Source organism: Xenopus tropicalis, chromosome 9, assembly GCF_000004195.4.
Source record: "Xenopus tropicalis strain Nigerian chromosome 9, UCB_Xtro_10.0, whole genome shotgun sequence".
Lineage (NCBI taxonomy): Eukaryota > Metazoa > Chordata > Amphibia > Anura > Pipidae > Xenopus > Xenopus tropicalis.
In genome coordinates this window covers 76799546-76823635 of record NC_030685.2, presented here as the reverse complement: position 1 = coordinate 76823635, position 24090 = coordinate 76799546, and the positions used below count along the sequence as shown (strand labels likewise).

At 41.9% G+C, this 24090-nt stretch overlaps 1 long non-coding RNA gene across 1 annotated transcript; it reads left to right on the top strand.

The window, feature by feature from the left end:
* Positions 1-898: 898 nt before the first annotated feature.
* LOC116407701 lies at positions 899-23345 on the top strand. Its single transcript, XR_004220507.1, has 3 exons — positions 899-1054; positions 1540-1666; positions 23103-23345. It is a non-coding gene; the product is annotated as an uncharacterized LOC116407701 (long non-coding RNA).
* Positions 23346-24090: the final 745 nt, after the last annotated feature.

The following is a 24090-nucleotide window of genomic DNA, read 5'->3' as shown; positions in this document are numbered from 1 at the left end:
AGTTGTAGTTGCGATATAGAAACACGCTAGGAAACAGGGTTTAGTTTCTGCTCATTGTGTGACAAACGTGGGTTGGGGAAACATTATGAATTAAAAAAAAGAGCCAGGATTTTTATGTTATGTGTTATAAATTGTACTCAGTGATGTAGTGTATAACTCATTGAAAAGGGTATTATAAACAACTCTGAGTATCACTCATGTATTATAAGGGATAATGTACCCCCTACTGTAAATGATAAGGATATTAGCAGTCACTGAGGGGTTCTGTGCCCATATAAAGGCACAAGGCTGCAGGCTGAGCTATACAGGGAACTCTGAGTATCACTCATGTATTATAAGGGATAATGTACCCCCTACTGTAAATGATAAGGATATTAGCAGTCACTGAGGAGTTCTGTGCCCATATAAAGGCACAAGGCTGCAGGCTGAGCTATACAGGGAACTCTGAGTATCACTCATGTATTATAAGGGATAATGTACCCCCTACTGTAAATGATAAGGATATTAGCAGTCACTGAGGGGTTCTGTGCCCATATAAAGGCACAAGGCTGCAGGCTGAGTTATACAGGGAACTCTGAGTATCACTCATGTATTATAAGGGATAATGTACCCCCTACTGTAAATGATAAGGATATTAGCAGTCACTGAGGGGTTCTGTGCCCATATAAAGGCACAAGGCTGCAGGCTGAGTTATACAGGGAACTCTGAGTATCACTCATGTATTATAAGGGATAATGTACCCCCTACTGTAAATGATAAGGATATTAGCAGTCACTGAGGGGTTCTGTGCCCATATAAAGGCACAAGGCTGCAGGCTGAGTTATACAGGGAACTCTGAGTATCACTCATGTATTATAAGGGATAATGTACCCCCTACTGTAAATGATAAGGATATTAGCAGTCACTGAGGGGTTCTGTGCCCATATAAAGGCACAAGGCTGCAGGCTGAGTTATACAGGGCTCAGGGCGGGGGGCATAAGAGGCACAGCCAAGATACCCCTGGGTCACTTTGGATCTAAACTCAACTCAACTTATGGAAATGCTTGGCCCCCAGGTAATGTATCAGTGGGTTATTTTTTTATTTTATATAGTTTTTTAATTATTTGCCATCTTCTAACTTTTGCAGCTTTCAAATGGGGGTCACTGACTCCAGAGCCAACTATTGCTCTGTGACGCTACAGTTTTATTTTTACTTTTTATCATTTTTTTTTCAGGACCTCTCCTATTTATATACCTGCCTCTTATTCAAACCACTCCCTGGTCACTAAGGAAATGTGGACCCTAGCAACCAGATAGCTGCTGAAACTCCAAACTAAAGAGCTGCTGAACAAAAAGTGAAATAACTAAAAACATAGAAATAATACAAAATGAAGACCAATTGCAAATTGTCTCAGAATATTACTCTCTACATCATACTAAAAGTTAACTGAATGGTGCACAACCACTTTAATTGCACTTTTTGTAAACAACCACTAGATGGCAGCATAGATCTGGGCTTTCCTTCAGGGAAACTAATTGAACATGTAACTTGCTCTGCAGAGAGTCGTCTGGATGCTTTTTCGGATTCTTTCCACAATCAGACTTGGCCCCCTAAGGAGAATGCTGGTAGTGGGAATGCAGATCTTCTCTTGTGATGATAACAAGGTGGAGAATTCGATATTTGTTGGTCAGTTAACACTTTAGCTTTCCTTTTCACTCAAATGTGAAGTCACCTTTGTGACAGAGTGAGGCAGTAGGAGCAGAGGACCCGGTATTACACATAGAATGCACATATTTTACACTTTAACTGCCTGCAAATTACATTTAGCTGTGATTGCTATGTTTATAACATAGCAGTGCATTGTATCTCAGTGGCACAGATCCTATCTGATCCCCATTGTAAGCAGCAATCCTGCCCTGCTTTATGGCTGAGATTCTAGCTATCTGTATAACAGAGCATTCTGTCACAGTGGCACAGATCCTATCTGATCCCCATTGTAAGCAGCAGTCCTGCCCTGCTTTATGGCTGAGATTCTAGCTATCTGTATAACAGAGCATTCTGCCACAGTGGCACAGATCCTATCTGATCCCCCCATTGTAAGCAGCAGTCCTGCCCTGCTTTATGGCTGAGATTCTAGCTATCTGTATAACAGAGCATTCTGCCACAGTGGCACAGATCCTATCTGATCCCCCCCATTGCAAGCAGCAGTCCTGCCCTGCTTTATGGCTGAGATTCTAGCTATCTGTATAACAGAGCATTCTGTCACAGTGGCACAGATCCTATCTGATCCCCCCCATTGCAAGCAGCAGTCCTGCCCTGCTTTATAGCTGAGATTCTAGCTATCTGTATAACAGAGCATTCTGTCACAGTGGCACAGATCCTATCTGACCCCCCCCCCCAATTGTAAGCAGCAGTCCTGCCCTGCTTTATGGCTCTAGGTTCTAGCTTTCTGTATAAAAGAGCAAACCTTTCAGTTCTGATGCTTATGCAGATTTTTTGAAGTTAACCAAATGCTTCAAATCTCCAGCCCCCCATACTCAGCTTCTTCATCTTGTGTTGAGTTTTCAGCCTTTTCTCTGGGGAATCTTGGAAGCGGCGCTCCCTCCCCGCAGACAAAAGCACCAGGCACACAGTATGGGCTGACTGACTTTCCATTCCTTCTGACTGACTGCTTTGCTTTTTAGATCAGCGCGGCGCACTTTGGGGAGTTTAGCGACTTTTACATTGGTAACAACAATTCCCACAAGCGCTGAAGTGGAGCTTATGTAACTTCAATCAGAACAAGCTGAATTTTATATCAAATGGATCATGCGTGGTCAGGAGCGTGCATAGCAGAAAGAGAATCAAATGCTTTCTTTTTAATGCATTAAAAGGAACAGTTCAGTGTAACTAACTGCTCAGTTATATCCCATGTGGCCCCCCCTAAAGTCACTGACCAACTAAGAGGTTAGAGATCTGAAAACAGGAAGTAGTGTTCTGGCTATTATGTTAGACATCTGCCCACTCCAGCCTCTCTCTCTCTATATATATATATATAACTAATATTTTTTATTATCCATTTTACCCAGTTTCATTTTTAAACTGAACTGTTCCTTTAACTACAACAGTGTTTTTCAACCTTTTTTGGGCAAAGGCACACTTGTTTCATGAAAAAAATCACGAGGCACACCACCATTAGAAAATGTTAAAAAATTTAACTCTGTGCCCAGCAGCAGTGCCCCCCTAGTACACTGGTGCCCAGCAGCAGTGCCCCCCTAGTACATTGGTGCCAAGAGCAGTGCCCCCCTAGTACATTGGTGCCCAGCAGCAGTGCCCCCCTAGTACATTGGTGCCAAGAGCCAGCCCCCCTAGTACATTGGTGCCCAGCAGCAGTGCCCCCCAGTACATTGGTTCCAAGAGCCAGCCCCCCTAGTACATTGGTGCCCAGCAGCAGTGCCCCCATAAGTCAGTGTGCCCCGTGGCCCCCCCTAATACATTGGTGCCCAGCAGCATTTTACTCTTCGGCGGCTTCAGCAGCATCTTCCCCTCACGCGTGCCGCCTCTGCACTTCTGCCTACACGCGACCGCACACAGGCCCTTTTATAACGTTGCGCCCCGTGCGTACTGACGTCACCCGTACACACGGGGCGCAACCAATGACAGGGCCCGGATTTTTTTTTTAAAGTAAAAGTATTGCGGCCCTGCCTACGGCACACCAGGCAACATCTCGCGGCACACTAGTGTGCCACGGAACAGTGGTTGAAAAACGCTGAACTACAAGACATAATAAATGGATCCCTATTAAATACAGCTGTATATTATCAGCCTGACATACCTCAGCCAATAATAATAATAGATAAGGGATCTAATTCTATAATGGTGCATCTATGTCTATAATATATTTTTTTTTCCAGGATTCTATGGCCATGCTGTGGTGCAAAATGATGTTTTCATCCCTTTAGCCAATGCCTTTTTTATACAAGACAGCACTTTATTTGCTTTAGTAGCCACAGAATGACACTGCCTGGAATTAGACAACTTGTTATCTACAAATATCTACAAAAAGATTGTCAGCTGTACGGGTCAGGAACCCCCTCTCTCCCAATATCACTTGTCACTTGCCTGTTTAACTATGTCTGTTTATATAGATAATACATACAAACTCCTGCAGAATTTTTGTGCAGTTGTTTTTCTAATGCCAGCTGCTAGGGGGCGCTCTTGTGCCTTTTAAAAACAAGCATAAGGGAACGACAAGCAGCCAACTCCTTTAAATTGCTACAATATTATGTGTTGTGTTAAGAATGCCCCCAGGCGGGTTTTTCTAAGAGACAAACACACACGGAGCCCAAACAGACACATGCTTGTATTTAAATAAAGCGACGAGAACATTTTTAAACTTTCAGTTTTTGTTTATTTCCTTTTTTTTCTAAACAAAGACGTTCCTTTCATTTGCATGATATGCAGATTTCAAAGCTGATAGTTTTGATATCGTAGGCAGTCAAGGCTGATTTTAGGGCCCCTGACAATATATCCTATAATCCATCTTGTAGCTCTGCAGTTTCCAGAATTCCCCAGTCAGCCAATAGGGAGTCTGACTTTGGCATTAAGGATCTAGAATGGTAACTGATAATCAATAACAAACCTGGAAACTGAGGTGCAAAGGCTTTCAAGCACTGCCGATGAGCATTCAGTTCTATTCAGCCCGGAGTACAGGTTACTAAACTGTCCCCCCACTTGTGACAGGGAGGGTAAAGCAGGGGATATGGCTGCCCAGGCTATCCAATTATCATGGCCTTTAATTAGGATACTTAAATATTGCCTTGAATGTTCCCAAAAAGATAAGAGAGTGATAGTGTTGATGTATGTGTAAAGGTGGCAATACACGGGCCAATTTTAGCTGCCGATAACGGTCCTTTAGACCAATTCGATCTGCCCGTGTATGGGCATGAACGATAGGCCTCCCTAACCAACATCTGTCCTGAAGTTGGCCAGGTTTGATTTTTCCATTGGATTGGGGACCACATCGGCTCATTGATGCAGTCCCCGAACCGACGGTGCCTATGCCCTAGGGCCAAACAATTGAATTAGCCCAATATCGGCCACCCGTAGGTGGGCATATCGGGGGAAGATCCACGGTGACTTCACCAAACAAGTAGATCTTACAGTGTATGGCCACCTTAAGTCTTTCACTGAGCGACCAGTCATCATGGGAAAGTTGGCGGTTGCTAAGGGCAGGAGTTGCATGGGTAGTGGAAGACTTATAGGGATATGTATAGACCGTTTTGGGGGTTATGGGTTCAGGGATTGGTTCCTGTGTCACACCTCTAATACAGGGAATCTGTGGCCCCATCAGTGTTATTATACTACATTGCAGAGAATCCCACTAATATGGGGAGCACACAGTCTGTAGGGGTACACGGTGTCCAGCCTTGGTCCATGGTTTCTCCAAGCCCCTAAAATTCATCCAACAGCAAATTATTACATTTTTGGAGGCCCCCGAAAGTTGTGGGGCTATTCGTATCACTATTAACTCTAACTTTGGCCAACACTCTCATACTGAGTACTGCCCTCCATATTGGCAGTTGGCAGTGCTGGGGCGAGGTGACTGACCAGGTTGCTTAGGGCACCTGGTTGGCTTGGCCCACCCCTGCAATAACTTGCCAGCACGTTCTGAAGGGGCTGAGTCGCCAGTTGCTGTCGGCCCATGTGTGGCCAGCTTAAAGCAGCAAATAAACGTAAGATGAAATCTAGGTCTTTGTATCCGCTCTAATTATTAAGACATCCTTCTCCTGGGCTGCTCTCTTTCCCATGGTCAAGCAAGTTGAGTTTTGGATATTACTGAATCTTTGTACTTAGTTCAGAGAAAGCAGTAAAAAGGAGCTCCACTTAGGTGGCACACGTGGAGATTAGTTGCCTGTAGAGATCAGCGAACTTCTTCAGCAGGCATGGATTGACAGTGAAATTTGCATTTTGCCATTGGCGAATTGTTTTGCAAAACTTCCGCAAAATTTTAGCACGAAAATTCACAGCGTCAAAATAGGTGCAGTTGCATCAAAAAAGGGCGCAGTCGTGTTTAAAAAAAGACACATGGCACCAGTGTCAAAGCAACGTGTTTGCCATCCCACGAGCAATTTACATTCTTGCCAGTAGGATGGCATTTTGGGGAGATTAGTCGCCCTCGGTAGCAAACACGGTAGCATACACGGGCTGTTTCTAGCTGCCGATATGGGCCCCTTAGACTAATTCGGCAGCTAATCGGCCCATTTATGGGCACTACCGACGGGCCTGCCTGACCGATATCTGGCCTGAAATCGGCCAGATCTCGATTGGGCAGGTTAGAAAATCTAGTCAGATCGGGGACCGCATCGGCTTGTTAATACGGTCCCCGGACCGACTTTTGCTATGCCCGTCGTTATAATTCGATCATTTGGCCCCAGGGGATATCGGGAGAAGCGAGTGGATCTGCCCGTGTATGGGGACCTTAAGGGCGAAGACGCATGGAGCTACTAGTAGCAGCTACTTGTTGTGGCTACTAAAATAGACAATGCTGATCATTTACTGATAATTGTCTCTACGTGTGTTTTAGCAGAGGTAATTCTCAGTATTTTCTATGGCAGGGGATTTTCTGCACTTTGGTAGCCATGAAAAAGTAGCTGCTACTAGTAGCTCTGTGTGTCTTCACCCTTACCTTGGGCAACTAATCTTCTCATCTGTCTCCTCCAGTGCCCATAGAGATCAAATTTATAGGATCAAATCCATTTGGATCGGTGCTTTCCCCACCCCTAACTTGACAATGGGAAGGAGAGCAGTTACATAGACATATCTATTAGAGCTGCAGGGCCATATGTGTTTTCCACATTCAGCTCACTAAATTCCATTTATTATAGTCCTCACCCTCCCATACTGTGATATTTTGCTTTGATTGCTCAAAGCGGACCTGTCACCCTAAGAAATAATTCAAAATCCTTTTCTGTCCTGTTCTATCACTTTATTTACACTATATAAATTATTTCATTTTTTTCCCGTTCACTCCATTTTGCAGTCACTGTTATTAAGGCAAGCTTTGTATTCCCCCCAAATCTTATGCATTTGCCATCTAGGAAGTGCTGAATGGAAAATGAAAGTCTGCGGAATAGGGGCGGGGCAGGCAATATATGATTGACAGCTCAGATTTTTAAAAACATTTATAACAGTTATGGGGCTCTAATCCCCTAGCGCGGCAATGCAATGCGCTGTGGCCCCTATTAGCATAAGTGATGTTTAATTACAGAATTGGCTAACCCCCCTCTCCTGTGTGATTCATATCTCTTTCTTTTTCACATATTTAGGGAGGGGCGGCTAATTAAGGCCATAATCTTCTCTCAACGGTGCCTTTGAGTCTGTGTTGTGCTGCAGCGCTGTATACATGTAATCAGAAGCACATGCTGGGTATCGCTCCGGCTTTCATAGCTGCCGATATTCTGTCTCTTCCCATTACTCTCCCAGAGCCAGAGCCTTGTGCAGATCTCTTATATACATTCAGTTATACCCAAAAATCATAAAGGGAAAGTACTCCTTATAGAGGTGGTTCATCTTTAAGTTAACTTTTAGTATGTTATAGAATGGCCAATTATGAGCATCTTTTCAATTGGTCTTAATTATTTATTAATTATAGTTTTTGAATTATTTGCCTTCTTCTTCTAACTCTTTGCGGCTTTCAAACGGGTGTCACTGACCCCGGCAGCCAAAAAACTGTTGCTCTGTGAGGCTCCAGTTTAATTGTTATTGCTACTTTTTAGTACTTATTTTTCTATTCAGACCTTTTCCTATCCATATATTGGTCTTTTTTATTCAAACCGCTCCCTGGTTGCTAAGGTCATTTGGCTCCTAACAACTAAATAGCTGCTGAAACTCAAAATGCAAAAACAAAAACTGAAACAATTAAAATACTACAAATAATAAAAAATAAAATGAAGACCAATTGCAAATTGTCACTATCAATTGCTACATCATACTAAAAGTTAACTCAAAGGTGAACAACCCCTTTAAGATTAACTTTTAGTATGATGCAGATGTTGATATTCAGAGATAGGTTGCAATTGGTCTTTTTTTTATACTGTGTTTTATTATAATTATCTATTGCTGTCTATTCTACCTTAAGGTGGCCATGCACGGGCCGATTCTAGCTGCCGATATCGGTCCCTTAGACCGATTTGGCAGCTTATCGGCCAGTGTATGGGCACTACCAACGGCCCTGCCCGACCAACATTTGGCCTTAAATCGGGCAGATCTCAATCAGGTAGGTTTGAAAATTAGTCAGATCGGGGGGCGCTCGTTGATGCGGTCCCCGAACCGACATATGCCTATACCCATCATTCTAATTCGATTATTTGGCCCCAGATGGGGATATCGGGAGAAGATTCGCTCGCTTAGCGACCTCGCCAAGCGAGCGGATCTTAGCGTGTATGGCCACCTTTACTTGAAATAAAATATCTATCTAGTTGTCAGGGTCAGTGACCCTATACAAATATAGCCTTAGAAATAGTCTGTGGTTGCTAGGAGCTAAGGTGGGGGGACCTTAGCTCCTTAGACTATTTCTAAGGCTATATTTGTATAGTTATTGTTTTTATTGCACATCTTTCTGTGCTGAATGTCTACTGCAGATCTTTCAGCCTGCCATTTGAGGCACAGTAATACAGGTCTCTGTAATAATAAAACAGTACCTGTACTTGATCCCAACTAAGATATAATTACCCCTTATTGGGGGCAGAACAGCCCTATTGGGTTTATTTCATGGTTAAATGATTCCCTTTTCTCTGTAATAATAAAACAGTACCTGTACTTGATCCCAACTAAGATATAATTACCCCTTATTGGGGGCAGAAAAGCCCTATTGGGTTTATTTCATGGTTAAATGATTCCCTTTTCTCTGTAATAATAAAACAGTACCTGTACTTGATCCCAACTAAGATATAATTACCCCTTATTGGGGGCAGAACAGCCCTATTGGGTTTATTTAATGGTTAAATGATTCCCTTTTCTCTGTAATAATAAAACAGTACCTGTACTTGATCCCAACTAAGATATAATTACCCCTTATTGGGGGCAGAACAGCCCTATTGGGTTTATTTAATGGTTAAATGATTCCCTTTTCTCTGTAATAATAAAACAGTACCTGTACTTGATCCCAACTAAGATATAATTACCCCTTATTGGGGGCAGAACAGCCCTATTGGGTTTATTTAATGGTTAAATGATTCCCTTTTCTCTGTAATAATAAAACAGTACCTGTACTTGATCCCAACTAAGATATAATTACCCCTTATTGGGGGCAGAACAGCCCTATTGGGTTTATTTAATGGTTAAATGATTCCCTTTTCTCTGTAATAATAAAACAGTACCTGTACTTGATCCCAACTAAGATATTAATACAGTTTAATTGTTATTGTATTGCTTTTATAGAATCTGTGCTTACAGACTGGGAACAAGGGCCCACAGAACACTTAGGGAATGTCCAATGTGACTCTTTGAGTAGGAACATTACCAGGCTGTTTGCACTGAGCCGTCTCTCAATAACGACAGGGAAAGATCAAGCATGTGAAAACGACTTGCATGAACATGATACTGTGGGTACCAGATGCCAGATAAGCTCCTTTCACCATGTAGTCAGTACATAATATACTGAGCCAGCTCATCATGCCAGCACTACACATAATGCTGGCAGATAAAGTAAAAATATATTGATGATAATTAGAATGATGAAAAGGAGGAAGTGCTTAAAGGATAAGTAAACCTTTAAAAAATGAATATAAAATTGCTCAGGGTGCTTTTCTAAGCACTTTTCCAATTTACATTAATTTACATGAATTTATTTTTTTCAGTCCTAATTAAGTTTTTATTAACTGCCAATGGAATGAAATTTGTAACAAAGTGCCACCTGCTGGTCATTCCTGTAACTGTACAGTCAAAGACAATGAAAGATATATTCCTTCAGAAAGAAAACAGAAAAGGGATCTGATGCAGCTTTACTCAGGGAAGAGGTCAGAAGGCTTAAATGCCCTTTCCCATTATCCTTTAGAGTGAAAACACACAGAGCTACTTAGTAGCAGCTACTTGTCATGGCTACTAAATGCCAGAAAATCTCCTGCCATAGACAATACTGAGAATTGCCTCTGGTAAAACACACATAGAGACAGTTATCTGTAAATGATCAGCATTGTCTTTTTCCGTAGCTGTGACAAGTAGCTGCTACTAGTAGCTCTGTGTGTCTTCACCCTTAGCTCTGCAAATGAAAAAAACAAATAGTATAATTTGCAAAAGTGCTTAGTAACGCATTTCGCTAGCAGTAGAGCTTCCAGTGGCCCAGTTACCAATTAATACCCCCTGTCAAGACCCCGATTGGTTTTATAGTATTTATCCAAGGTTAAATGCAAGCAGTTATCTCTGTTCATATCTACTTTAGCATCTGTGTGTTTTCCTATTATTTCATGTTTATTATATAGAAGAATGGGGTCCCATATGTCTGCCCGGCCATGCCCCTGGCCAGTCCAACCCCCATCCAAAACCACACAAAACCCTGCCCTATCACTTTATTGTCAGTCCAGTGTCAGAGTGGGCTGGTTGTGGCACTGAGAGGATACCCAATGGGCCCTGCCAGTCCAGACCCTCTAGGAAGCTGGGAGGTGGGGGTGCAGCTGGGGAATTTGTGACACTGTGGGGGCCTCCATGGCTGGGATTTTGGGGCCTTTGCTTTGCTCCAAATCTCTCATCTTCCTCCCAAGTAGAGAATTCGCCTTCCGCCGTTGCTTCGTGTTCCCTGTATGGGTTGCGCGGAGGCAATTTTTAATTATTTTGTCTTGATTAAAGTGATTAACGTGAGAGATTTGGATTCTTGGTAATGAAGACAATTCCTGCCGATGTCAGAGTGTAAATAAATCGACGTCATTTTCTTTAAACAAGCAAAGATGCTTAGAATTTCATTTCCTTTATTTAAAGGAAAACTATACCCCCAAACAATGTAGATCTCTATAAAAATATATTGCATAAACAAGCTTGTATGTAAAACCCTTCTAAATAAACAATTTTCATAAAAATATAATATTTTTGTAGTATGTGCTATTGGGTAATCCTAAATAGAAAACTGCCATTTTAAGAATTAAGGACCGCCTCCTGGGATCATAGGATTCACAGTGCACACAAACAAACCAAGGCACACATACATGCTAGGCCCCATCAGCCAATGAATGGACAGGGTTCTGCCTTTTACTCCCTCACTACTTCCTGTTATAGTTAGAGCTGCATTATTTCCTGTCATGTGATCTCTGAGGGAGCACACAGCCCATCACTAAATGGCGGCTCAAGGGAAAGGATGTAAAAGGCCAATATTTACTGATATATATATTCCAGTTTAGCAAGATTCTTTAATAGATCACTTAACATAATATAATCTGTTGGTTAAGTATCCATTCTTGGGGGGAATAGTTTTCCCTTAAGCACAGTTTTATTCTTGGGTTTACTTTCCCTTTGTTCATTGTTCTGCTAAAGTGTAGAAGTTCATACTGCCTGATCTGCTTTTGCTCCTGGAGGCGCCTATATTTAATAAACACTCACATAGATACTAATCTGAGGCTGCATTTAGATATAACCATCCCTAAAGTATAAAGTGAAAACAGATAACGTGCCCTTTGTTACTTCTGTCTACATTTTTGCCTCCAAAGAGGGCCCTTCTGCCCTAAGATCAGCCCTGCCTCCCACAATATCCAGGCAATGGATTATACAGAGCCGCTTGTACTTTTCCAGCCATCAGATCACATCAGATAATGAGACTGCAGTGAGAAAATGCTCGCGACCACAGTGAGTGCTAATGGAAATTTAAAGAAGGTTATTACCATGATAGCGCTGGAGAAGGACTCCGCAGCGGCTGTTTTATGACAGAAACAAATTGCCTGTAAACTATTTAAGAATGACATTACGCAAATCGAGCGAGATCCTTCAAAAGTGGCGGCGGAGAGGGAGAGAGTCGAGATGGAGTGGCCGTTATTGTTAAATACATTTTTTTCTCCTCTTCATTTTTCAAGCTTTCGGCGAATAAAATAACAGAGATGATTGCATTATCGCCGCCAATGCTCGCGTTAGATGGATGCGTCTCGGATATTCTGCTGGCGCGAACTCACAGAGATAAAGGAAGTGCTTTAATAACACAGGTCTGGAAAGGAGAGAAGCAATTAGATACTGTTGGTTCACTTCTGCTACACAGGGGCCCATTTGCTAATCCCCGATTAAGTATTTATGAGATAAATTCATATTTTTTCTAACTTATAGAACATTTCTTAATGTCCGCGATAATTTCGATAAAATTCCACAACTTTTTTGTACTTTTCGCAAAGACTACGACCATTTCGGAATTCATTCAATCTTTGGTATCATGACTATCTTTTCGCCTGGTTGGATCTGCAGAGTGCCATTGAGCCCTATGGGAGGCTTTCCTTGGGCCGGGTTGGAGCTGCAGAGTGCCATTGAGCCCTATGGGAGACATTCCTTGGGCCGGGTTGGAGCTGCAGAGTGCCATTGAGCCCTATGGGAGACTTTCCTTGGGCCGGGTTGGAGCTGCAGAGTGCCATTGAGCCCTATGGGAGGCTTTCCTTGGGCCGGGTTGGAGCTGCAGAGTGCCATTGAGCCCTATGGGAGACTTTCCTTGGGCCGGGTTGGAGCTGCAGAGTGCCATTGAGCCCTATGGGAGACTTTCCTTGGGCCGGGTTAGAGCTGCAGAGTGCCATTGAGCCCTATGGGAGACTTTCCTTGGGCCGGGTTGGAGCTGCAGAGTGCCATTGAGCCCTATGGGAGACTTTCCTTGGGCCAGGTTGGAGCTGCAGAGTGCCATTGAGCCCTATGGGAGGCTTTCCTTGGGCCAGGTTGGAGCTGCAGAGTGCCATTGAGCCCTATGGGAGGCTTTCCTTGGGCCGGGTTGGAGCTGCAGAGTGCCATTGAGCCCTATGGGAGACTTTCCTTGGGCCGGGTTGGAGCTGCAGAGTGCCATTGAGCCCTATGGGAGGCTTCCAAAATCATACATTGAAGGTTTCAAAGCCAGAAAGGCTTTCGTGCCGTTTACGAACGTTCGGATCCGAAAATTTCATGACTTTCGGGAAGGCAGATACGATATTTTCATACAACCAATAAAAGCATTTTTGTGACATTTTAGAACATCAGAAATTATCGTGGTTACTCCGACTTTTTACCATATCGTGATTTTAAGCTCAAAAAAATCGGACTTTAGTGATTGGGCCCCATAGTTTCAAAAGTCAGACCCAGCAGGGCAGCGAATAGAAAGGGACAGGCAGAACCTGAAATCCCTTTATTTGGCAATACTCAGACAGCACTATAGAAAATACAAAAAGTACAAACATAATCACAATATCCTTAATTACGAGGGGTGTCCCCCTTAATTAAATTGTCCTATCTATGCATAAGTCCAATTTAAAATACACAAAACTCATTTATATGCTGTGAGCTATTGCACCACCGTACCAATACCGCTATGGCTGAATGTAACTCGGTGCCATCTGGGCACATCAGAGACTGGGCCTAAAACATTCTGATTTTTGCACCATCAGCAAAGGAGACATATAGCTGTAGAAAGGCCCAGCCTCCACCTATGCCTCCCAGAGTTCCCTGCATATCAGATTGCTGACTAATGAGCCCCAGCTTGGGCTTGTTTAAAGAAAATGACGTCAATTTATTTACACTCTGACAACGGCAGGAATTTTCTTCATGTAATCGCTTTAACCAAGAAAAAATAATTAAAACTTGCCTCAGCGCAAGTTTAACCTGAAGCAACAGCGGAAGGCGAATTCTCTACTTGGGAGGAAGATGAGAGATTTGGAGCCACGGCACGAGCTCGTGACAACGCCGGCATTTGTGTAAACCATTTTGACACTTTTTAATGTGAGTGGAAAGAAATAAACTGCAGATTGACAGCGCAGTGTGTCCCAGGGTTTATTTATACGCCATGGCGCAGAACTCCTAGGGTCTGTGTTAATAGGAGGAACCACGTGCAGAACTTTGGCCTGTTGCCTGTGGGGATGAGGGTTTGACTTTATGTCTATTGCCTAAATAACAAGCATGCTGCGATGATTTGGTGTAAGGCTTCATGGGTAGAGTTGCCACCTGGCTGGTATTTGACAGGCCTAATTGGTAAATCAACAACTGGGGCCGGCACCAATGTGCTTGCTGGTAAATTTGTAATACCCTATAAATCCCTTCCTTCCCTTACCCTCTCCATTGCTAATTACCTCTGTTCCGCTTATAACCCCTCCCAGTTTACCCATTTCCCAGCTCCACACACCTTTCCCTATACAACACGCAAAATTCCCCACCCCTGACATCATATTCCCACCCCAAATGACATTACACCAAATGGGTCCCCAACCCAAAGGCCAATAATAATCACAAAAAAAAGGTGGCAACCCTACCGACAAGTAAATTGCCAAACCACTGATCCTTGTATGTACCTATGAAGAGGATTCCTGTTCCCCACTGGTTCAGAGTCTGTCCCAGTTTTGGTTTTCGGGAAGGGCAAAAACTCATTTATCCATGGGTCAGGGTGGCTTGACATAAATTTAAGTACAAATCATAGAATGAGGTAGGGATAATGCAATTCTGATCTCAAACAGCTGATGTGTAAATGCTGAATGTTAATTTGGATTAGAAGATACAGTAAATGCTGCCCCTTTTATAACAACTTTCAAGCCCTTTTTGCTTCACCAGAAAATTCGTTAAAGGCATCTTTAATTCTATAGACATCTTTTCAAGCTGCCTTTTTTTTTTTTTTGCACAAAATACATCGGGGGCCAAAAGGCATTTTTTCCAGCAAAGTTTCAACGGTGTCGCAAAAATATTCTCCAATGGCAAAAAGCAGAATGTTGCTTCAAATCCATACCCTGGCTTGGCCAACTCTTACTAATCTGTTGATGATAAACTGATGTTTAACTTGTTGCCCTTTAGTTGCCGAGGGGATAATAGGAGTTGGAACAAAGGGCCTGATTTCCATGTTTTACCCGCAGGTTGGGCCAGCCTTCCAGCATTGTGAGGCACTTGCCAAATACTTCATCTTATACCAAAAAAATATCATAATGTAAAATAACATTTTAACCCTCCTTTGCAGGGTGAGGTTGCCTCCTCCGGGACATGCATTTAGTTCAGATTATACAGTGAAAGCCATGGCCAGACCAGAGAGCTGAAGTATATTTTGGCTGGATTTAAATGAGAAATATAAATATTGTTTGTGCAGGGTGTATCAAAGGCCCATTCTCATGGGCAGGGGAATTTGCAGTTAATCTGCATAGGATAGAATGTGCATTGTGCAAGCGAGACTCCTCCGTGTATGACTTTGTACTTCTGCACTATTTGATGGTTTAACTTTAAAGGAGCAGTTGAGTGTAAAAATGAAACTGGGTAAAATGGACAGACTGGGCAAAATAAAAAATATTTCTAATATAATTAGTTAGGCAAAAATGTAATCTATAAAGGCTGGAGTGAGCAGATATCTAACATAATAGCCAGAACACTACTTCCTGCTTTCAGCTCTCTAACCTCTTAGTTAGTGAGTGACTTTCGGGCGGCCACCTGGGACATAACAGTTCAGTTTGTGAGCACGCAGGTCAGATTCAAAAGCAAACTAACCGAACAGTTATGTCCCATATGGCCCCCACTCAAGTCACTGATTGGTGACTGACTGCTAACAGCTTAGAGAGCTGTAATGGAGGAAGTAGTGTTCTGGGCATTATGTTAGTCATCTGCTCATCGGCATAGGGTATTTTTCTGTAAAGGACCTCAAAACTAGGGGGTGTAATGAGCCCTGGGGTGGCAGCTTTGCTGGGCCCCAGACCCCCCAGTCCGACACTGGATGCAACTTAGCAGTTACAACATAGCAATTACTCCTGATCCTGGGGAAAAAACTACATTGTGGGGAAAAAAAATTGCGATGTAAGATGGAATTTTTCATAAACATTGCATAGTTTATAAATGGCTTAAAAACTTTAGTCTCTTCCTAAATAAGGCCAAATGACTGTATAACTCAAGATTTTTTATACTGACAGCTGCAAAGAGGTTAGTGCAAATAATTGGATCAGGAGTTTCCCTAGAATTCCATTATAAACAGGGCAAAAACCCCCCAACATTTTTGCTTCCATGCAAATGTGAGTGTGTGAAAAAGAAGCGTTGCTAGGTGCAACTGATGCAATAACGCTAGGGGCAAGGCAACATGTGTACTAGCGCATTATGTATGGTGTTTCATGCTTGTGTGCTTAGTTCTGTGCCTATAAATTGTAAATAGGGCCCAAGGGATAGCAAAGAAGCATGAAATGATGTGCTAATAGCGTTGGGAATGCCGACTCCTGTGGCTTTGTATGCACCACAGCCTCCCTTGCCTAGTACTTATCTCCCTGCCCGAGGTGAGGAGTGACAGGTTTCCAGTTACCATTCCCCTTGTTCGGATTCCATCCGTCAGCAGGGGCAACGGGACCAAACAGAGAGTGTATATTATTCTTTTGTGGTTAGTGGTGAAATATTCCTTCCTATCTCTTGGGTCAATGGTTTAACATCTCAAATCCGAGCTTGGTAAGGTACATTTTGTTGGACTGATGTTCAGCACATTCCTCTCTTGTATTTTCCCATTCCTCCCAACCCCTTGGGAGCAAAAAATACATCTTACTGTGGAAACGTGTCGTGCATTACACTATGGGGCGGGACAGCCTGTGTCTATACTGCATTTCTACATGTTTAACACTTCCCCCATGTTATTTTATCTGTATATTCATTTTTAGGCAGCAATAGAGATCTATGCTTATGAACAGGTAATTGGTGAACATAGCGCAGTGGTTTTTCTGTTCAAGGCCCCCCCCGTTCCCCTTGAAGGTCCAGTTTTGGTAAGGACCCCCTTAGCTAATAAGTTAGAGATCTAGGAAAACCTTGATATAACAGTTATTAAAGGGGTTGTTCACTTTTGAGTTAACTTTTAGTAGAGAGTAGTGATGTAGCCAAAACTCGCGAATATTCGCGAACTTTGCAAACCCCATAGACTTCAATGGGAAGGCGAACTTTAAAACCTAGAAAAGCCATTTCTGGCCAGAAAACTGATTTTAAAGTTGTTTAAAGGGTGCCACGACCTGGACAGTGACATGCAGGAGGGGGATCAAGGGCAAAAACTTCTCTGAAAAATACTTTGTAAAAAAACAGCCAAAAAATAACATCGGCAAAAGTCCGCGAATTTGTGCGAACGCGAACACCCGATGTTCGCGCGAATTAGTTCGCCGGCGAACAGTTCGCTACATTTCTAGTAGAGAGTGATATTTTGAGACAATTTGCAATTGGTCTTCATTTTTTATTATTTGTAGTTTTTTAGTTATTTTTTTTTGTAGTTCAGGAGCTCTACAGTTTGGAGTTTCAACAGCTATTTGGTTGCTAGGGTCCAAGTTACTTTAGCTACCTGGGGAAAAATGGTAATTTTTTTTGCTGCAAAAGGGATGGGCCTTACCATAAATGTGTAATGTGGATATGTTGGCAGCTATACCCATAATGATGTATGGGCACGGCCAGAGTAATATGGATGATGAACCACAGAGACGTAGACAGCAGATACCCTCCTGTTCCCAGGCCCGGATTTGTGGAGAGGCCACAAAGGCCCGGGCCTATGCCGCCCCGCCGCAAGAAAATTGTTAAATTTGGCTCCCATACGGAGCAGTCGGGACCTCTCCCCACTGCTCCGTATGGGAGTTTAAAGGAGCGCGTGCGCACTCGTGGGGGGGTTGTCGCGCGTTTGCGCATGCGCACTGGGGGGGGGGGGGGGGCGTGCGTTTGCGCATGCGCACGGGGGGGACCAACAGGGGTGGCCTCGGGGCACCCAGAAGAGAAATCCGGCCCTGCCTGTTCCATAGAAAATGAAAGGTAGGTTGGGGGAAATATGCTGTTTCCCTGTCTCTTTCCCATTTATACCCAGTCCCTTTGTGTGTGACAATGTAGGAAGTTTCAGGTTAGCGCGTCCCCGGCAAGCCTCACAATGCATTTCTCAGCAGGCTTTGATGCCAGCCAGCTATGGTACGTGCCTTGAACAATCCCTTTTCAAAGGGGAAGCAAACAAAAGGCAAGAAAGGAAAACTCTTCCTTGTGCCTCGCCCCCTGCTAACAATGCACCTGCCTAATGTACCTCACAATGAGACGTTCTGCTTTGAAATATAATGCCAATCTGATCTCTTGGCAGGGCCATGATACGCTGGTTACTTGAAAATCCATCTATTTTATATACTGGATAAAGCTATAGCCGACAAATATTTACTGTAAATGGCTAATATTAGATTATGCACCACTAGTTGGTTGGCTTTCCCCAGGCTTTCTCACCACTACGCATTTCGCATTATATATAGTCTAATTAGTTCCACAAGCCTGGCCTTCTGCCTATCTCACTATCATTCAGTGCACACTGCTGCTTTATCTTACCCACCCATTCCTATTAGCACTATGCAAAAATAACTCTAGTTCCCGAAATACCCTTTAAAGGGGTTGCTCATTTTAAAATAAACTTTTGTATGATGTAGACAATTTGCAGTTGGTTTTTACTTGTTATTTTCTGTGTTTTTTTTAATTAGTTGGCTTTTTGTTCAGCGGTTTTCCCAGTTTGGCATTTCAGCAGGTATCTGATTGCTAGGGTTAAAATTACCCTAGCAACCAGGCAGTGGTTTGAATGAGAAACTGGAATATGAACAAGAGAGGGAGCTGATTTGAAAGATAGGTAATAAAAAGTAGCAATAACAATAATATTGTAGCCTTCCAGAGCAATAGTTTTTGGCTGCCGGGGGTCAGTGACCCCCATGTAAAAGCTGGAAAGAATTGGGAGAAAAAGGCAAATAATTAAAAAACTAAAGTAATAAAAAATGAAGACCAATTGAAAAGTTGCTAAGAATTGGCTTTCTATAACACGCTAAAAGTTAACTTAAATGGAAACCACCCCTTTAATGAAATATCATCCTTTAGCTTGTTTACACATGGAGTGCACTCTTACTTTCTATACCCATCAACTGCAATATATTTTCGTACGTTATTCTACACCATGATCTCTATTCACCTTTACTTTTTGGGGGGAACACCCATGGCACTGTTCAAGGTAAAGTCACTCACTGGACTGGGTGGGGGATTTAAAGGGATTAAATAATGATTTGGTTGAACTAGATGAGCAATGTGTGTTAATATAGAAACGGTAGCTTTTTATTAATTCTATTGATATTTATTGTATTTTAATTCTTTTATCTATTGCAGTTCATTAACCCAGTTCGTTCATTATTTGTTTATGGGGCAGATGATTGATTCCTGACTGTCCATCCCAATAATATGTCAGTAAAGGAAGCTTCCTCTGTTCCCCACTCCTTGGCATTAGGAGATGCTTCCCAATTGGTTGCTCCTTGCACTAAAGCGGACCGTACACAGTAAGATCCACTTGCTTGGTGGGTTCATCGAGCAAGCGATCTTCTCCCGATATGCCCACCTACGGGTGGCCTACATTGTGCTAATTTGGTCGTTGGACCCTAGGGCCAAATGAGTGCTTTAAAACGGTTGTTATAGGCGCCATCAGTTCGGGGACCACATTAATGAGCCTATGTGGTCTCCGATCCGACGGAATCTGAGATCTGATCGATATTAGGCCAGATGTTAGTTGGGGAGGCCTGTCGTTCATGCCCATACATGGGAAGATAAGCTCCTGAATTGGTCTAAAGAGCTGAAATCGGCCCGTGTATGGCTACCTTTAGAATAAGAAAGTCCAAAAGCCATAACTGTATCCTACAGTGGTGAATAAGTTGGGCCCAGGCTGATACTCTCTTACAGCCACCCTCATTATACCTATGATAACCGCAAAGTTTAAAGACTGCGACCCTAAAGTTAGAGGATCCTCAGCACGAACCATTAGAAGATCTTTGTCACAGTTACTTTGCCCTTCTCCTATAACAAATGCCCATTTTGACATTTAGCTCTTTTTTCACCGATAATGAGCCCTTGTTGAAATGTGTTTCTAGGCTGAGAAAAAAGCGTCAATAATTGGGACAAAAGTGCCGATATCAGGTGCAGAGCAGGGGTTGCATAACGGCTGTGAGTCATTGTAACGCTCCGTCGTCCTTCTCAGCGTGAAATGTGTAACGTAATTATCATTCCATTCCACCTTGGTAGGATGGCAATTTACAGGGGAGGAACCGGACGCGCTGCAATTTTGCTTTCGTAAGGTCCAAAACGTGTAAGCTGTTTAGCAAGGGCATTAGATTCAGAGTGAGTCACCTTTAATTCAACATTTAATATAAAATTGTGCTGTTTGTCTCTTGGCAGAGCCATCAATTCTATCTTTGTGCCAAAAATCCTTACCTAATGGTTTAAAGAGAAAAACACTTAAACTTCATGGGAAACCTGTAGCATAATGGGTGCAGGCCTTGGCATGTCTGGCTGCTCGGCATCGAGGTGCAAGGAAAGGGGTTGTTCACCTTTGAGTCAACTTTTAGTATGATGTACAGAGTGATATCCTGAGACAATTTTCACTTAGTCTTAATTTTTTATTACAGGTATGGGACCCATTATCCAGAATGCTTGGGACATGGGGTTTTCTGGATAAGGGGTCTTTCCGTAATTTGGATCTCCTACCTTAAGTCTGCTAAAAACATTATTTAAACAGTAATTAAACCCAACAGAATTGTTTTGCCTCCAATAAGGATTAATTATATCTTAGTTGGGATCAAGTACAGGTACTGTTTTATTATTACAGAGAAAAGGGAATCATTTAACCATTAAATAAACCCAATAGGACTGTTCTGCCCCCAATAAGGGGTAATTATATCTTAGTTGGGATCAAGTACAGGTACTGTTTTATTATTACAGAGAAAAGGGAATCATTTAACCATTAAATAAACCCAATAGGGCTGTTCTGCCCCCAATAAGGGGTAATTATATCTTAGTTGGGATCAAGTACAGGTACTGTTTTATTATTACAGAGAAAAGGGAACATTTAAAGGAACAGTAACACTAAAAAATAAAAATGTTTTAAAATAATTAAAATATAATGTACTGTTGCCCTGCACTGGTAAAAGTTGCGTGTTTGCTTCAGAAAGACTACTATAGTTAATAGAAATAGCTGCTGTGTAGCCATGGGGGCAGCCATTTAAATTGAAAAAGGGAGAAAAGGCACAGGTTACATAAGAAGATACCAGATAAACTGTGTAGAATACAATGGGAATCTGCTACTTATCTGTTATCTGCTTAGTAACCTGTGCCTTTTCTCCTTTTTTCAATTTAAATGGCTGCCCCCATGGCTACACAGCAGGGTATTTATATAAACTGCAGTAGTGTTTATGAAGAAAACACACAACTTTTACCAGTGCAGAGCAATAGTATATCATATATTTTTTATTTTTATACACTTTCATTTTTTGGTGTTACTGTTCCTTTAACCATGAAATAAACCCAATAGGGCTGTTATGTCCCCAATAAGGGGTAATTATATCTTAGTTGGGATCAAGTACAGGTACTGTTTTATTATTACAGAGAAAAGGGAATCATTTAACCATTAAATACACCTAATAGGGCTGTTCTGCCCCCAATAAGGGGTAATAATATCTTAGTTGGGATCAAGTACAGGTACTGTTTTATTATTACAGAGAAAAGGGAATCATTTAACCATTAAATAAACCCAATAGGGCTGTTCTGCCCCCAATAAGGGGTAATTATATCTTAGTTGGGATCAAGTACAGGTACTGTTTTATTATTACAGAGAAAAGGGAATCATTTAACCATTAAATAAACCCAATAGGGCTGTTCTGCCCCCAATAAGGGGTAATTATATCTTAGTTGGGATCAAGTACAGGTACTGTTTTATTATTACAGAGAAAAGGGAATCATTTAACCATTAAATAAACCCAATAGGGCTGTTCTGCCCCCAATAAGGGGTAATTATATCTTAGTTGGGATCAAGTACAGGTACTGTTTTATTATTACAGAGAAAAAGGAAATTATTTTTAAAAATGTGAATTATTTGATTAAAATGGAGTCTATGGGAGATAGCCTTTCCGTAATTCTGAACTTTCTGGATAATGGGTTTCCGGATAAGGGGTCCGATACCTGTATTTGTGGGTTTTTTCATGATTTCACTTTTTGCGCAGCCATTCTTCAGTTTTAGCGACCAGGGAGTGGTTTGAATGAGAGACAGATATAAATAGGAGAGGACCTAAACAGAATGAAAAGTAATAAAAAGTAACAAACAATAACAATTAAAAAAAATTGGTCATTTGGACCAATTTACCTGCATCTTTCTTTCCTTCCTTCCTTCCTTCCTTCCTTACTTTACTAATGGCCAAAGTTACATTCTGTCCAGTTAGAAAACAGTTAGAAAACAATAATGTGTGGGATTAACTTCCCCTTGAAAATGTATGAAATAGAAAACTATGGGGTAATTTCTCCTTGAAACCGAGTAAACAGGAAACATTGAGGGTATTAACTTCTCTTTGAAACTGGGTGAAGCAGAAAACAATGAGGGGATACATTTCTCTTTGAAACTGGGTGAAACAGAAAACAGTGAGGGGATTAACTTCTTGAAAATGTGGCTGTCACTGACTATTCTATTCCTCTGCTATTCTAAGCCTCCATAGGACTCAATGGCACTTGACTGATCAAACCTGACAAATTTTTTTTTTTTAGAAAAAAAGCTAAACATTAATAAATCACGAATTATGGGAGTTATTTTTGAAAAACTCTAATTTTTCGAGAAACAGTATCAGAAAAATTGAGTTCTGACAAAAACCCATTCGTAAATCTCAAAAAAAATATCTAAAAAGTGTATAAAAAAAAAAAAAAAAACTTTTTCGCAAAATTGCTTAGTAAATGTGCCCCATAGTAAATCTCGGAAAAGTTGCAACTTTTTTTCCTGTGACTTTTTTTTATAAATCTGAATCGGAAAAAAAAATACTGACAGTTAGTAAATAGCGCCCATATGTCTTGCCTTTAGGAGGGGGCAAGTACATTACATCTTACAGACCACTCTGTGTATAAATTGTGAGTGTTGTAGTTTAGCAAGCATCGGACGGCTGCAGTTGGGGTATCTGATCTTCTCCATGGCAATGAGAGTTTTTTTTTTCCCTTCCCACAGTCAATACAATTATCTCTCCAGGAGGGAGCTTATATGAAGATGTGCAGCAGAAATGGCAATTAAAATCTCCATAGGGAATCGTATCATGGAAAGACAGGGCGAATGGTTTCCCTTCATTCCGAACAACTTGTGCAAAGATCCTATAATTACGAAGCACCGGGTAAATGTCTTCTATCATCTGCAAAGCCCAAGGGAGCGTGTCCTTGCTGTGTTTCTCATCATAGAGCCATCATGGCCGCAACATCGTAAGTACCAATTATCAAGTTAATTAACCCCAAAAATCTGTGTGTATAATGGTGCTGCCTGGTGTGGGGGTCACACACAACTACATGTTGCACCCACAATACATCTCTGTTCCATAATTTCTCTCAAGTGACCCCCCCCCCATTGAATTAGTTTCCTCCAGTGTATTTGTAAATATGCTTATTTCAGATTTAAAGAGAAATATTCATACTTGGTACAGTTTGGATTTCTGGAACACTTTTGTACAATATGGCACTGTTTATTAACATTATTATTATTAACATTTATTTATAAAGAGCCAACATATCCCGCAGCGATGTACAATAAGTGGGTTTCATACATTGGACATACAGAGTAACATATAAAGCAATCAGTAACCGATACAAGAGGTGAAGAGGGCCCTGCCCAAAAGAGCTTACAATCTACAAGGAGAATGCAGGAAAAACATACAACTATGTACCCCATTTCCCCAAATCTATTCATGTTTCACATCACCATTGGCCTCCCTGCCATGCACTCATGGATGTGTCGATACTTTCTCCAACTGAACAGGGACCCAATGATGTTGCTTTGGGGCCCAATAACTATTCCCACTACTGTTCATGTAGAATAGTAAATAGATCCCAATATAAACAACTGATGTGAGTATAACAAGCAGTTCATATAAGAGGATTTGTTTACTCACCGATAAAGCCTTTTCTCGGAGTCCCGTTACGGCAGCACAGGTACTAGTGGGTTAATGCAG